Source organism: Kogia breviceps, chromosome 17 (genome assembly GCF_026419965.1).
Source record: "Kogia breviceps isolate mKogBre1 chromosome 17, mKogBre1 haplotype 1, whole genome shotgun sequence".
Taxonomy (NCBI): Eukaryota; Metazoa; Chordata; class Mammalia; order Artiodactyla; family Physeteridae; genus Kogia; species Kogia breviceps.
The window spans coordinates 60,358,588-60,372,916 of NC_081326.1; the positions used below are offsets into that span (position 1 = coordinate 60,358,588).

Consider the following 14,329-nt stretch of genomic DNA (forward strand, 5'->3'; position numbering starts at 1 on the left):
TCATAATTTTTAAAATTTAGGTGTAATTCACATAAAGGGCTCAGATCTTAAACACATCATTCAGTCAGATTAGAAGAGTGCATAATAAGACACAGAACAATTCCATCCACCTAGAAATTTCCCCCATGCTCTTTTTCAGTCAACCCTCCCTACTGCCCACTCCTAAAGCAACCTGATTTGCTTATTCTAGAAGTGTCTATAAATACAGTATGTATATGTGTGTCTCTGGCTTCTTTGACTCAGCGTGATATTCTTGAGATTCACCCATGTTGTAGTGTGTAATAATAGTTCATGTCCAATAATAACAATTTGACAGAAGCATTAAAATAATGTACATTATTACCTAATAAAGGCTCTACCAAAAAATAGTTACTATTATTCAAAAGAGGAAACCCAGGAACATGAGAGTGCTAGAGCCAAGAGGAGAATATCTAAATCTATCCCAGGTTGGAGTATATTTGGAGAAAGGAGTCCATTATTAGCATTTCTCATATCTCATTCTTTATATGTTTAAGGACGCCCCATGTCAGAATCACATATATTTGGAGTTTGGGGTGGAACTGGATTGCACTGAGCCTTCCAGACGAGAAATTAATTTTTTGCTATGCAGATATGCCAAGAGTATCTTCCCAGTGTATTTCTGAAACATTCCCTTTTGCCTACCACAGAGATAGCAGCCGACCTAAATCAGAAGATTACATTTGAAAGACCAGCATGTGAAAAGCCATCCATAACGCTCGCCTTCAGCAAGAGCCAAAGCTTATGCTGTCAGTTCTGGCCAGCTGTGTAATTCAATTTTTCCAAGGGAACTGGAGCCTGGCCCGCCTAAGTATCACACCAATATTACATTTCATAGAAGGCGATTTGGCCACAATAAATAAATCCACACTAGAAAGAAACAGAATCATTGAGATGGATATTTTAAGTCCTTTCTGGCAGAGACATTCTTCATTCACTAAAAGCATGGACTTCAATCTAAATAGGAAACAGATACTATTCCCAAAGAGTTTTCCCAAGAATCAGTCTTAGAGGATGAGGTGTCGGTATGAATTCCAAACCCTCAAGCAAAAAGTTCAGAAGACTCTGTTAAGTGAACTAACAGAAGAGTTTTGGAAATGACCCCTTGTTCAGGTGGCAACTTGGGCAAGAATGATGCCCTACAGGGAAGCAACAAGATATACAAAATTTATTAAAATATCAAGTCCCATTTGGAGCGAGGTGTAGAAGAAAATCTCCTCAAAGTTACTGCAAGCCTGTGGGTTTAAGTTTTTCTCCTGCAGAAACAAAATCTGCTCTTACATTCAACCCAAGCCACCTCTGATATTTATTGCATTTGCCGAATGCTGAAAGGATCTGAAATGTTAAACTTCTTGATCTGTCAGCACTCTGGGATTTCTGTGAAAAGATGAGCTACATAAAAGCACAAACTGGAGGAATTTCATGTACCCAAAAGACGTAAGTCCCCATCACAGTGGAATTCTCTTTCAATACACAACTCTAGGAGTTGTAAAAAACAGATCCAACCTTTATCTTGTAATTTTCTCTTCATTTTTCCTCGACATGCGTAGCTCCATTTCCTTTAATAAGTAAAGTACATTCAAGGTCATTCATTCTCAACTTAAGCCACTCACTTCTCCAAGACAAGTTTCGATTAAACGCATGAAAGTCAAAGCATGTGTTTGGTCTCGTTAAGCTCACAATATCCTTAGGAGAGGAACAGGGAATTTGGTTCATTATCCTGTTAATGACAGATAAATTGCTTACATTTAAGTGAGGTTTACACTTTATATCTACCCAATGCTCAAGTTTCTTGATTCTCATCAAAGTGTGAGGCTGGCAGTTACTCAACAGAGTCCAGAAAACAACAGCAAACAAATTTGCATCACATGAGTTGTGCATCTGGGGGAGAAAAGTAGTTAAAAAGAGAAAAGAATAGACTTGGGTTGTATGATTTAAAGATGTCCCCTTTAAAGAAGTGATAAACAAAAGGAGATGCCTATAGAAGTATGATAAGCAAAGAAGATGGATAGGACTTGAGTATATTTCTATGCAAGATTTCAAGTGAAGTCAAGTACTGAGACCAATTACTTGGAAGAGACCAGAGGGTCCCATTACCAGAGGTTGAAATAACAAGTAAGAGAGATGGCATTCTTCTCCTTTCTTATTTCTCCTCCTCCTCCTCCTCTTCCTCGTTTCACATTTATTAAGCACTCCCTGTATGCATGATATTGTCCTGCTTGCAAGGCAGTGGAGGAAACATTTTGAGAAACTAACCAGAGTCTGGACTAATCAAAAAGCCAAATCTCTAACTCATCAAGGGACTAGGGTGTCTGAGAAAGCAATGAAGAGAACTAGCTGATATCAATATATGATGGTCCCATTTACCCTGGGAAATTCCTTCTGATTTAATCCAGGTACATTTCCTCAGTCCTGGTAGAACCCCAGGAACCCTTTTCTCAGTGAGCCACAGTGAGTGATTTAAATCATCTTCTCTCTGATCAGATTCTGGGCTCCTTCATAGACGAAAAAACTTAAGTCTTTCTTCTGGCTATTTTTGGGCTGAGTTGGTACCGAATAAATGTTTTATGAATGTATAAATATATACATACATATGTATATATACATACATATATGTAAATATATATGTGTAACTAAATCAGTTTGCTGTACACCTGAAATTAACACAACATTGTAAATCAACTATACTTCAATTAAAAAGTAAATATAAAATAAATGAATGAATGAATAAAGGAATACATTTTCTCACCTTAAGCATATCTGCCACGGACTAACTGCCCAAGGGTAAAGTATATAGTCTGTGTGGAATTCTATTATTATTATTATTACTGACAATTTTCACTTGAAATATACTTCAAAGTATTGTCCCACATCAGTAACCGTAATTTTTTTTATCCCTATTTAAGCTATTCACATTATATTCTGTTATTTTCTTCACACCATCACACAGAACAAAACTGATTCCTTAGCCAGCATTCTAGGCAAAAGACTCTATTTTGTGAAGGTCAATACTTATAGTTAATCATCTTTTCCAGCAGCTGACTTTGCAAATATGTGTACTTCCTCACTCAGAGAGGCTGCTAGAGATTAAAATATAGGTCTCTGTTTTGGGACAGTTGATGTTCCTGACTTCAGGGAATAAGAACTTTTAAAAATCAGAAATGCCGGGCTTCCCTGGTGGCGCAGTGGTTGGGGGTCCGCCTGCCAATGCGGGGGACGCGGGTTCGGGCCCCGGTCCGGGGGGATCCCGCGTGCCGCGGAGCGGCTGGGCCCGTGAGCCATGGCCGCTGGGCCTCCGCGTCCGGAGCCTGTGCTCCGCGGCGGGGGAGGCCGCGGCGGTGAGGGGCCCGCGTACTGCAAAAAAAAAAAAAAAAAAAAATCAGAAATGCCCTCAGCTACAAGCAGTGGGTTCCCTGTCCCGGGAGGTTTCTCACGGAGGCTGGAAGTCCCCTGGGCAACCCCTTGGAGAGGAACTGAGCGTCACAGTTTAGATGTCCTTGACCTTCTCTTCCACCTGAAATTCTGCATCACACTTGTTTAGATGCGCTTACCTTCTCTTCCACCTGAAATGCTAAAATGTCATGATTTTGCACTGGAAATAGAAGTTGTTGCCAGCCCGATGAAGTAGTTTTGAGGACTGCTAAATAATTCACGCAAGGGCAAAAGCTCAAGAGGTCCAGAGCCTGGGCTTCTCCGAAAAGCAATTTTCTCACTGATCGCCTCACAGGAGTTTTCACAGATTTTAATATTTTAGCCAAGAGAGCCGATCCTCTCTGCAGAAATCCTTAGGTTCCCCAGAAGTGGCCCTTTGGTTCGTAATACGAGGCCCTTTCACTTGTCACTAGCCTTTCCCTGGCTCGACACGCTTCAGGCTTTCTTGTGGATGACTTCTTCCCCTGTGAAAGGTGGTTCAGCCTTCCTGTGCCAACTAATCCTAGACCTGCAGGAGGCTGCCCAGGAAGACATCAGGCAGACTGATTAGAATGCTCTGATTCTGACCCTCAGGCCACTAAGGACCTCGCTGATAATGGAAATGCGGATTAATGTTCCTTTCAGTCCTGCCTAGATGATATGTACTATCACCTGCTACCACAGAGCCCGGGATGCAGCCCACTGAACCCCATTCAAACGGCCCACTCTATATTAGGACTGTTCTCCCACTGTACAAGTTTAGAGCTAAGTCACTGAGCCTTTGCAGAAAGGCAGCCCGAGCCAAAGGGATGCGTGGGTGACTCCAGGGGCCCAGGGAATATGATTAAAACTCCTGCTCAGGGCTTCCCTGGTGGCGCAGTGGTTGGGAGTCCGCCTGCCGATGCGGGGGATACGGGTTCGTGCCCGGGTCCGGGAGGATCCCACGTGCCGCGGAGCGGCTGGGCCCGTGAGCCATGGCCGCTGAGCCTGCGCGTCCGGAGCCTGTGCTCTGCAACGGGAGAGGCCACAGCAGTGAGAGGCCCGCGTACCACAAAAAAAAAAAAAAAAAAAAAAAAAACTCCTGCTCATCAGCTGCCTTTTTGTTCCACCTTTGCCATGACACACTCTCTCTCTGACTTCAGTTTTAGCGATGGAGATTCTCAGCGAGCAAATAACGCTAAGCCTCCAGAGCACTGAAGTTTGCCTTCTCCGCCTCTTGCTGCAGAGGCTGGACAGGGGTCTACCCAGTTGGCTTGCATTATCAGATGAGACCTTCCCGCAGCAGTGATGGTAAATAGCGAAGAACAATGTCCAGGGTGGAAGGAAGCCAGGGAGGGTCAAGATGAACTTTCTGTTGGGTGTTCCAGACACAGAAATGGGGTCAGGGTTAGAAGCTGCTTATTCAATGCCCACACTTTTAGAGACAGGATCTTCAGGGTGTTTTTAGAGAAAATAGAAATGAAATGAAAAACAGAGCCCTCTTTCCTCAAATGGCTCAAACAAGACAGCACTTCTAGGGTGCCTGAGGACAGGCTGAAGACGGGAGAAAAGAGGTGTTAGATGTATCCACCCATTAGCTCTGAGAAGTCCTGTCCTTTGAAGCAGGCAAGAGAGGACATCGCCCTGAGCTCTACTCTTAAAGAGGTGTGCTCTGGTCCTTCTCTGGCCACACCCCTCCCCATAGGGTGACGAATCCTGCAGGCCAAGGGAATTGCCCAGTTGGAGCTTGTGACTCCCTTCCCTTCAATTCCCTGGAATTTGCTGTCTAATTGGCCCCTTTCTTTCTGAGGTTGATTGAGCCAGAATATGCCAATCTCAGGCTCAAAGAGGAGCAAAAGTAATGCATGTTTGTAGAGGCAGGGCTTAGACAGAGCTTGTGTGGGCTTAGCTGTCCACTCACGTGAGCACAAAGCATGTAGTGGCGTCTGTGAAGCCAAGGGTGGAGACAGAGAGGACGAAGGTGTCCCCAGGGCCACTTCTCTGCCCGCCCTCCCACCAGCTCTCCCCTACCAGTTTCCGGACTGGAACTCCAAGGGATCTGAGAATTTTAAATATGATCCAGCAAAGGAGATGGCCAAATAGATTTTATTTAATTTTTAAAATCTGTTTGAAAACGTTAAAAGATTTAGACCAATAGCGTGTGGATCTCCACTTGTATTCACGCCCTGGGCTCTGAAAATATTAGGAGCGGGGCCCGCTGCTGACACATCCCTTAACTGCTCTTGGGAGGGAAAGGGAAAGAAAGACTAAGCATTATTTGGGAGGTGGGAAGTGCGGGTTTTGGAGGGCTGAGTACAAGGCACAATAGAGCTACCAGAACAGGTGAAGAGGTTAAGGGAAATTAAAACCACCAAGAAGAAAGCAAAATAGAGCACATTTTCCCCCTGTGGGTCCTTAGAAACCCCAAGTATTACAAGCATTGAGGCCAAAGAATGTCAATTCTCTACAAGAAAGGAAGAATAGAATACTTTCTTCTGCCTGGGCTTTTGTTGACTCCAGAACGCCACTGATACCATGAGTAGGAAAGTGCAATGGAGGGCATCGATCAGGACCTGCTTCCAACCCCAACTCTCTCACTGCGTCAGAAGCAAACAGCGGGGTATAAGAAAGACTTGTCCAACTGCCGAGGAATTGAACAGAGAAGCAGCTCACTAACCTGGTTGTCCAAGTTGTCTACAACTGGAATCCAAGCCACCATTCCCGACCCTCCCTCACTACCCCCTGTGCAAGCTCCCTGCTCCAGGAACACCCCTGCTTTCTCGGATGCATGGATAATTGGCCTGGCCAAGTCTCCCTGGTTTGCTCAGGTCAAGATGTCTGTTTCGGCTGATGGGTCTGCCTTCGGTCATCACCCCACAGAATGTTCTCCCAAAGCTGCGGCACACTCAGTGGAAGAAGATGGTCTCATTGTCAAAGTCACTTTCTTACTTTGGCTTCCTCCCAGGAGCAGAGCCCCAGATAAGGACTTGGGTGCAGGTGAATTATTTGGAGGGTAATTCCAAGAAGCACAAACAAGGATGTGGGGAGAGAGAGAGAGACCAAGAAGGGAGAAGAGCCAATATGGTGTGCTGGGGTCGAAACGTACTTATTCACCCAGCCTTCACCTTTGCTCACACCATTCCAACCCTTATCATGGGATGTGCCTGCCTTTTTTTCTCTCTCAAGCAGGAACCCAACGAATAGGGGCCAAGGCTCAGAAAACCCAAAGCTCTTGTTCTCCTGTTCACCATCAGGATTAGAACAGCTGTAAATTCTCTTAGAAGTCTGGGCTACCACCACACCTTCTGGTGATAGGTGATGTAGTGAATATATGGGCGAGGGCAAAGGGGCAGACAGCAAGAAAAGGCAGTGCTCTCTAAATAACTTCAATCGCCTCCTGGTGTGCCATGTCCAGAAGAACCCAGCTACCCCATAAGAGCGTGGGGACAAACCCCCAATGCCCTTTGGGGTTGCCCGATGCTAAGTGTATTAGACCTTGCCTGGCACCCAAACTCTGAAGCTTTGCTTTCTTCCCAGCTCCCTACTTGGCTTCTGTCCTAGGGGCCAGCATCCTGGTTCCCATACAAGCCTGCCATAAGCCAGAAAGGACAGATTTCAGCCCCGGCAGCATAAGACACAGCCAATCAGTATCAAGTGCTCTTGACTCTCTGACCTTGTGACCCCATTCTGACAACTGGGTCTTTTCCTTATTCCTCAGATCTGCCTACCATTTCCTGTTCCTATCTGCTGCTAGTGAATCCAACTTTCCAAAACAACTAGTTGGCTCAAGTGGACAGGTCAAATTACAGGCTTTCCCTTCCTGCCCGACTCACTGCAACCACCTGTATCCTGGACTGAGCTACGACACGACGGAGGAGAGACACATAAGTGCTCTGAAGGGCATCGACAAGGATCTTTTCCAAACCCAAACTCTCAAAACATATCAAGTTAAATGTCTTCTCTGTTGAGGTGACTTAAAGAAGTCACTACTGCTTTGGCAGGACCCTGGGGCTAGTCAGAAAATGATGCCGCCGAACCGCGGGGACCCAAGATGCTAAGTCAGGAGTGGGTGAGAGAAGACATCTTTACCTGGTGAGAAGGCAGGTGACCAACTACTTTACTCCTCCACAGAAGCCTCAAGCTACCAGTCATCAAGGATCTTCCGAGGACCTCTATCTACTGGGCTCAATTCAGGCAGCAGCTTAAGAGACTTGAGTCAGGCATGAGGAAAATTTTTCTGATTATAATGAGGGGATATAAATACTTGGGCGTATTCCTGAAGCAGTCTTGGGTAGCCTCCCTGTTTTCCAGCTTTTATAAATTTATTAGACTTTGTGGGGGGATGCTGTATCAGTGGTTTCCTAGCTGAGTTCCAGAAAACAGAGTGTCATGGAATCCTAGATTTCTACAATGCGTGCTTTAAGGGGTTACGCAAGTATTTGTTTAAGATTTCAGATTTTAGTGAAAATTTACCTTCGACTATTTTTTTTTAATGGTAAAAAAAAAGTGGTACTCCCAGATTTAAATGTGTCTTATATGAAACTTTGACACATTGGCACACACCAAGGTGTGGACTTCTGCTACGAGGTTAATTTATGTTTGTACAGACCTTGAAATCAAGCTTCTCCTGCAGCACATACTCAGCTAATTGCAGTGGCATCTGTTAAATATTGATGACCACTCACAGATACTTACCTGTGTGGTCCATGATCTCCCCATCACAGCACAATCAAAACAAGATGCCAAGGCATGCATAAAACTTCAACTGCCATCCCTAACTTCCAACGAAAAAGGGTTGTCTAGCCAAAACAGCCTTATTACTCTAGTTGGTTGCCTTCTTAATAAGTAAATGTGTAAAGCTGCACTTATGAAATAAAGTCATACAAATGTAACCCTACTGCTGTTTGTTGATATTCTATATAGATTTAAGTGGAAAAAAAAATAAGTCATGGTTAAAAATGAGTTGGAAACTACTGCTTTAGATAAAGGTGGGTGGTGACTTCAAAAAGTCCCTTCCAATCTGATTATTTTATCACAGCACTTGTTTCCAGCTATATCAGAGAAATGATAATTTGATATGGAAGAATATCCATAGTGTTCTGTTGTTACATGAACAAAGAAGGTTCAAAGGAGCTATATACAGCACAATATTTTATATAGATATAAATACACACACACATATATACTACATATTATACACACTTAGAAAAGACTTAAAGTGTATATGCTAACGTTACAAACCATACAGAAAGCCAACTGGAATTATTTTCAGAAAGCAAAGCATAGGCTCTTCCTCAGTGTAGAAGGATAGGTGTGATTGGCATTACTTCCAAATGCAGAGTGCAAATAAGTGTGTGAGACGAGCCTGGGGTTTGCTAAGTCTGCCCTGTGAATTCCTTCATTCACTCCTAGTTGGTTGCTTGACAAAGCAATACCATACAGCTCACTACTGGTCATACACTCTGGCTTAGACATAGAGGCTACTGGGTCCAAGTTCCAACTCTGCCCCCTCAAAAGCTGTATATCCTTGGGCAAACTTGACCTCTCTCAACTTCAAATTTTCCCATCTACAAAATGAAGATAATAATACCTTCCCAGCAGGACTACCGTAAAGAAAATGAAATATGCTTACAGCCGTAGAACCATGCCTAGCTCATACTGAATGTCCAACAAATGGCAGCTGTTATTCCTCCTAGGATATGTTTCCTGCCACAAGGTGCTTCCAGTCTCGTGGGAAGACAGCAGACATGCAAACAGATAAATGACACTACAATGCCATCATCACTGCTGCAGAAGCATAAACAGTATGTTTTGGGAACTCAAAGGAGGCATGCTTGATGGCGCTCGAGCCAGGGAGTCCAAAACTCTTGCTCATTCCCCATGAAGGAAAGAGATTAGTTCAGGCTCTGCAAAGATCTTTTGGGTCCCTCTAGTTGGAAAGGAAACCGACAGACAACAGCAGAGAGAAAAAAGGCTTTGGACATTGATGAGCCTTTCTGCTGCAAAGGTTATTTCACGTTTGCACAGACCTTGAAACAGACCCCCGTTTCAGGGGCACCAAACAGCATGTGTGTAGGTAATTTGAGAGTCAGAGCTCTTGGACACCCTGACAAGGTTCGGGCTTAGAGTGACAGCCACGGGCCTGGGCCTGTCCGCTCTAATGGGCTCTAGTTGGCGTCCATCGTACACTCCTTCACTGCTGCTATAGAACATGAAGCCCCATCAGCTTGGGCCACCTGTTAAGCAGGGTGTGTGTCTCCTGCAGCTCTCAGAATAAAGCATTCTGCCCACCAAGCCCAAATCCTCAAGCCACACCACATTCCGGCTTCCAAATGCTGAGAAGTTATTTTCAGTAGCGATTCCCTTCTAGGGAACATGGGGTAGGGAAAAGAGTAATTTGATGGAAAGAAAGCACTAGATTTTAAAGCGACAGCTGCAAATTAGCTCACAGTATTTTTACGATCACTAACCCAATGTAAGATTTGAGCTTTGGAAACCCATCCCCACCCTTTCTTTTTTTTTTTTTTGTCTTTTTCTGTTTCGATGAAATGGAAAGCAGATTTAAAAAAAGATAAGGCCCCCAAACAAGGACGATATCAGCTATAGAGGGAGAAAAGCAGGGGTGGCAGAATTGCACAGTTGAATGAAGAATACTGCGGGAAGATACACATGAGGGTGAGGAGAAAAGCAAGGAGACGTAGGGACCCGTGAAGGCAGTGGCTTGAAAAGTACAAGGCAGAGAGCGAATGAACAGCGGTGAAGCGGGCTGTGGGGTAGAGAAGAGGGGCTGGTTAGAGGAGTTAGAATGTTGTGGCAGCTGCTAATGGGGGCTTCGTGCCCCCTCCCTCTGGCCTCCTGTGACTTGAACCACATCTGACTTCATTTAGCTCTGGCTGTGGTGGACAGGTCTTTAGACGCTGAGAGCCTCCCATCTTAAGGCTTCTCAGCTCCTCTGCCTCGGAACTTTCTCCAGAGCTGCGGAAGCCATTCACTCAGCGTGGAGGAGTTCATGAGAAGGCAGGCAAGGGGGAGGTGAAGAGAGGGAACAGGGGCAAGGAGGAGAGTTGGTGGATGATGCTGCAGCCTTCAAACCTATGGCGAGGGGGGATTATTCTGGGTGCATTCTGAACAACTCCTTAAAGGGTCCCCAATGAGATTAAGCCCCAGCTGCGCAAAGTGGTCACCGGCTCAATATTTCAGTGTTATGCTCTTCACGGACTTTCCATTTCTCCCTGTATCAATCTCTCTGCCCTCATTCCAGCTTCTTGAGATCACCTCCCCAATAAAGTACTTGCGCCTAAGTCTTTGTCTCAGACTCTGCTTTCAGAGGACCCCACACTAAAAGAGGATTGAAGGAAGGAAGTTGGTGACAGCAGCTGCAGCAGAGAAAGAACAATTGTTATGCCTGAAAAAAGGTCCAACCGTACACAATATTAGTCATAGTAACATATGCTGAAAGGACTCTAAAGACATTATCTAGTCTGTCTTTTAACCTTAAGACAGGTGCTTCCTCTATCCTAGGCAGGAGAGACTTTCTTGCAAGTTGCTATGTGGAAATCCTCCAGTATCATTAACAAAATCTATGAAGTTAATCATTATCATTAACACTAATAATGAATTAGACCACTGGTACCAAAAGCCTAAAAAATGACATGCCCGTTGACTTGCTATAAACCAATCTAATCAACCTGGTCAATGATCCTTTGGGAGGTCAGCATCTCATTACACTGAAACACCTCTCCTCTCCCTTCCCACCACAAGAAGGCTTCTGTTTCCACCATATACTGAACTGGAACCAAAGTTTTCCCTGCTCACTGGTGCCATATAACCAAAACTATTTTGTTCATCCTTACTTAAGGGCTCTGTGTTCATTTAGTTTTGAAAATCTATTTTTTAACACTTATATTTCTTTTTAAAAAATGTTTACTTTATATTGGAGCATAGTTGATTAACAACGCTGTGTTAGTTTCAAGTGCACAGCAAAGTGATTCACTTATACATATACAGGTACCTATCTTTTTTCAAATTCTTTTTCCATTTAGGTTATTATGCTCAAAATTTACATTTCTTGAAAAATCATCAGCTATCACTTAAAAACCCTGAATATTATTTTAGCCCTTAGATGCTCTCTTCCCTAGTTTCTCAGATGTCCTCAGAGACTGTTGGCCACTGAGTATAAATTTTATTGGATAAGGAAGGATTCGATTTGTTGCTCTGTGAAGAACCATATATTCCAATAGCAAAGCTATTTTCTTGATTAAATCACCCTCTGTGGATTAAACTCCTCTTTCAACATCGATATCAGATATGTAATTCCCAGAATTATTCGAATGGCGAAATACATTTATGAACAGATTTCTGATACCATGTAAGATGAGGGTGGACATTTTGAAATAGACTCCTGTTTAAATAATCGTTACATGGAAAATCACTCTTCCGCAGAAAGATAACAGTTTCATCTGATTTTTGTTGTCATGGTAGGTAAGGAAAAAAAAAATGAGTTCTAAGAGGGAAAATTGGAGCCATTATCTGGACTGTTTGTGACAGTGCTGTGGAGTAAAGAAAGCTATTCAAGATCCACAATGTAGAGTGTGAACGTAGCCGGTTGTAATTGACAATGAACTTCCATAGTGTTTGGAAAAGGCACATCCTGGCAATGTGGAATAGCTGTGGTAATTAAACAGTCATAAAAATCTGAAACTGGAAGGCTGACAAGAAAGCGTCCGGGTATTCCTAGCACTAAGAGTCTAACAGTCCATCTGCAGCGCTCCTCTTCAGCTTAAATAATGTTTGCTAGAATTCTCAGTCAACACTTTTCTCCCTTTCTTTTTGCATTATGCAGCAAGAGTTGTATGGCTCCTGCTGTGATCAAGAGACGGAGGGGCTCCTGAATGGAGGGTTGGAAGATGAGAGTAGGAGAGGTCAGAAAATGCACCTCAGTACAAGCCCCCACCTGCAGACCAACAAAGTAAAGAAGAACACCGACCGACATGTAGGCTCAAGGTGTGACTCATCTTGTTATCTGCGTTTGCAACAACTTAACGAGGTGTATAAAGCTGCATAAAACTTCAGGGATGTGTGTGGAGAACTAGGCTGAGGTGGTAACAAGTTCATTCTTGCCTGTGATGTCCAAGGGCTGTGTCTACAGGAGTGAAACTATCAGATCCAGACAAGGAGCAGGGGTGTGTGTGAGAAGTATGCACGTTGGTTTCAGGCAGCCCAGAGTTCAAGTCCTGTAGTTGTCATTCAACCAAGGGGTGACTTTGAGAAAATTATTTTACTTTTCTGCTCAGTTTATGGTCTGAAAAATAATGGTAATAATCTCATAGGGCTTCGGTGAGCCTTAAACGTGATCATGTACGCAAAGTGCTTTGCCCGGCGCCCGGCACAGAGTAATACTCAGTATATGCTGGCCACTGCTTTCAGAGACCAGAAAAACTACTGCCAGATTTTTTCTACAGTATGTAGAATATTGCAACAAGACCCAGGTTGAAGGAGAACGAAAATACTGCAGAGGAGATTCATGAAAGACCAGGAGTTTCTACCGTTCCTGCGTCGAATCCACCATGTACCGAGCACTGGGCCGGGTAGTTTCCTATGAGAATTCTCAGTTTGCTGATCACTGGGAAAATCAATGGCTAACAAATTCTGTATGAGTTTGATTCCAAGCCCTGTGATCTTTTAGCTACACCTCATAGCTTCCTACTGTAGCACAGAGGAACGAATGGAGATTAGAAGCCAGCTTTCTACGGAAATCTTTCTGGGCTTTACTGGAGAATGGTATTACCAGCCACGCAAATAATCTTTCCCCCACCCACTCCCCCTTGCTGTTGCCATTGTGGATTAATTTGTTAAACAGAATATTTACTAACTGACCCTTCAATGCTAGACACTTTTTTCTTTCCAAGGTATAGGATTGTATAAAATGTATTACTCTTGGTGGAAAAAAAATACATAAATGCCTAAGTGCTTATATATGTCTAGAGTTTCTCTGGAATATTCTGGAAGACACCAGTTGCTTCTGAGAGGGGAAGTGGGTGAATGAGAGGGAGGGCTGGAGGTAGGACTTTTGGTAGTTGTTGAATTATGTACCTCATGCATGCATTAACTCTTGAAAATTATTTTGAAAAATAAGATTTCCCTATGTAGGTACAACTATAATCATTATCAATTATAGTTAAAAGATCCACACTTTGCCTACATGCTCTATGCCTTTCAAAGATCTCCAAAGTGAAAGTCATGTCCCTTTCAGAACAGGCTGAAGTACCAGGGCGAGGACGACGTCTAATTTATCATCAACCTTCCACAAGAGCGAGACTATTGCAAAACATGTCTGGAGAGAAGTCTGTTTATTAGACCTAATCTTTCCACCGACATATTTTAAACACAGAGTGTGGGTTAATGTCCCAGTGTCCCCACAGGCACCGTGCCAATGACCACGGCATCAGGTCAAAGTGCAAACACGGAGACTGCCATCATCTCAACTCAACATCAACAAATGCACCACCGATTCTATCACCGACCCCATAGTGATGTCCCATCCATAAATCCCATGTTTATAAATCCAAGTATCTGTTCAACCAAACTGAGAACCTACCCTATGCCAGGGGCTGTTGCAATGAATTCTAAATCCTCGGGTGGTGAGTTTAAAATGAATTTCATTTTGCAACAAACTGTTTTAGAAATGGAAGTTGGAAACATTACCACTACCTACATCTCCTCAATATGTTCTATACATATTGATATATATATGTATAGGATATATATCTGTGTATATACACAGTACAGTGTGGTTAGGAGGACTGGGACATCTCAGCTCCATCACAAGCTGAGTGGCTCTAGGCAACTTAATCTTTGTGCTTCGATTTCATCTTCTGTAACATGGGCATAATGACACCTATCTTTCGTGGTGATTTAAAGA

General features: G+C 43.6%; 2 protein-coding genes across 2 annotated transcripts in view; one reads left to right on the forward strand and one right to left on the reverse strand.

Moving 5' to 3' along the window:
- Positions 1 to 7,351, forward strand: part of MTBP (MDM2 binding protein) — a 237,345-nt gene extending 229,994 nt beyond the window's left edge. Inside the window, exon 23 of the transcript XR_010837358.1 lies at positions 7,127 to 7,351. The gene's annotated coding sequence lies outside the window, so the exon portion shown is untranslated. The remainder of the gene's footprint in view (positions 1 to 7,126) is intronic.
- SNTB1 (syntrophin beta 1) overlaps positions 1 to 14,329 on the reverse strand; it is a 214,522-nt gene that overhangs the window by 134,152 nt on the left and 66,041 nt on the right. The gene's annotated exons all lie outside the window — the stretch shown is intronic.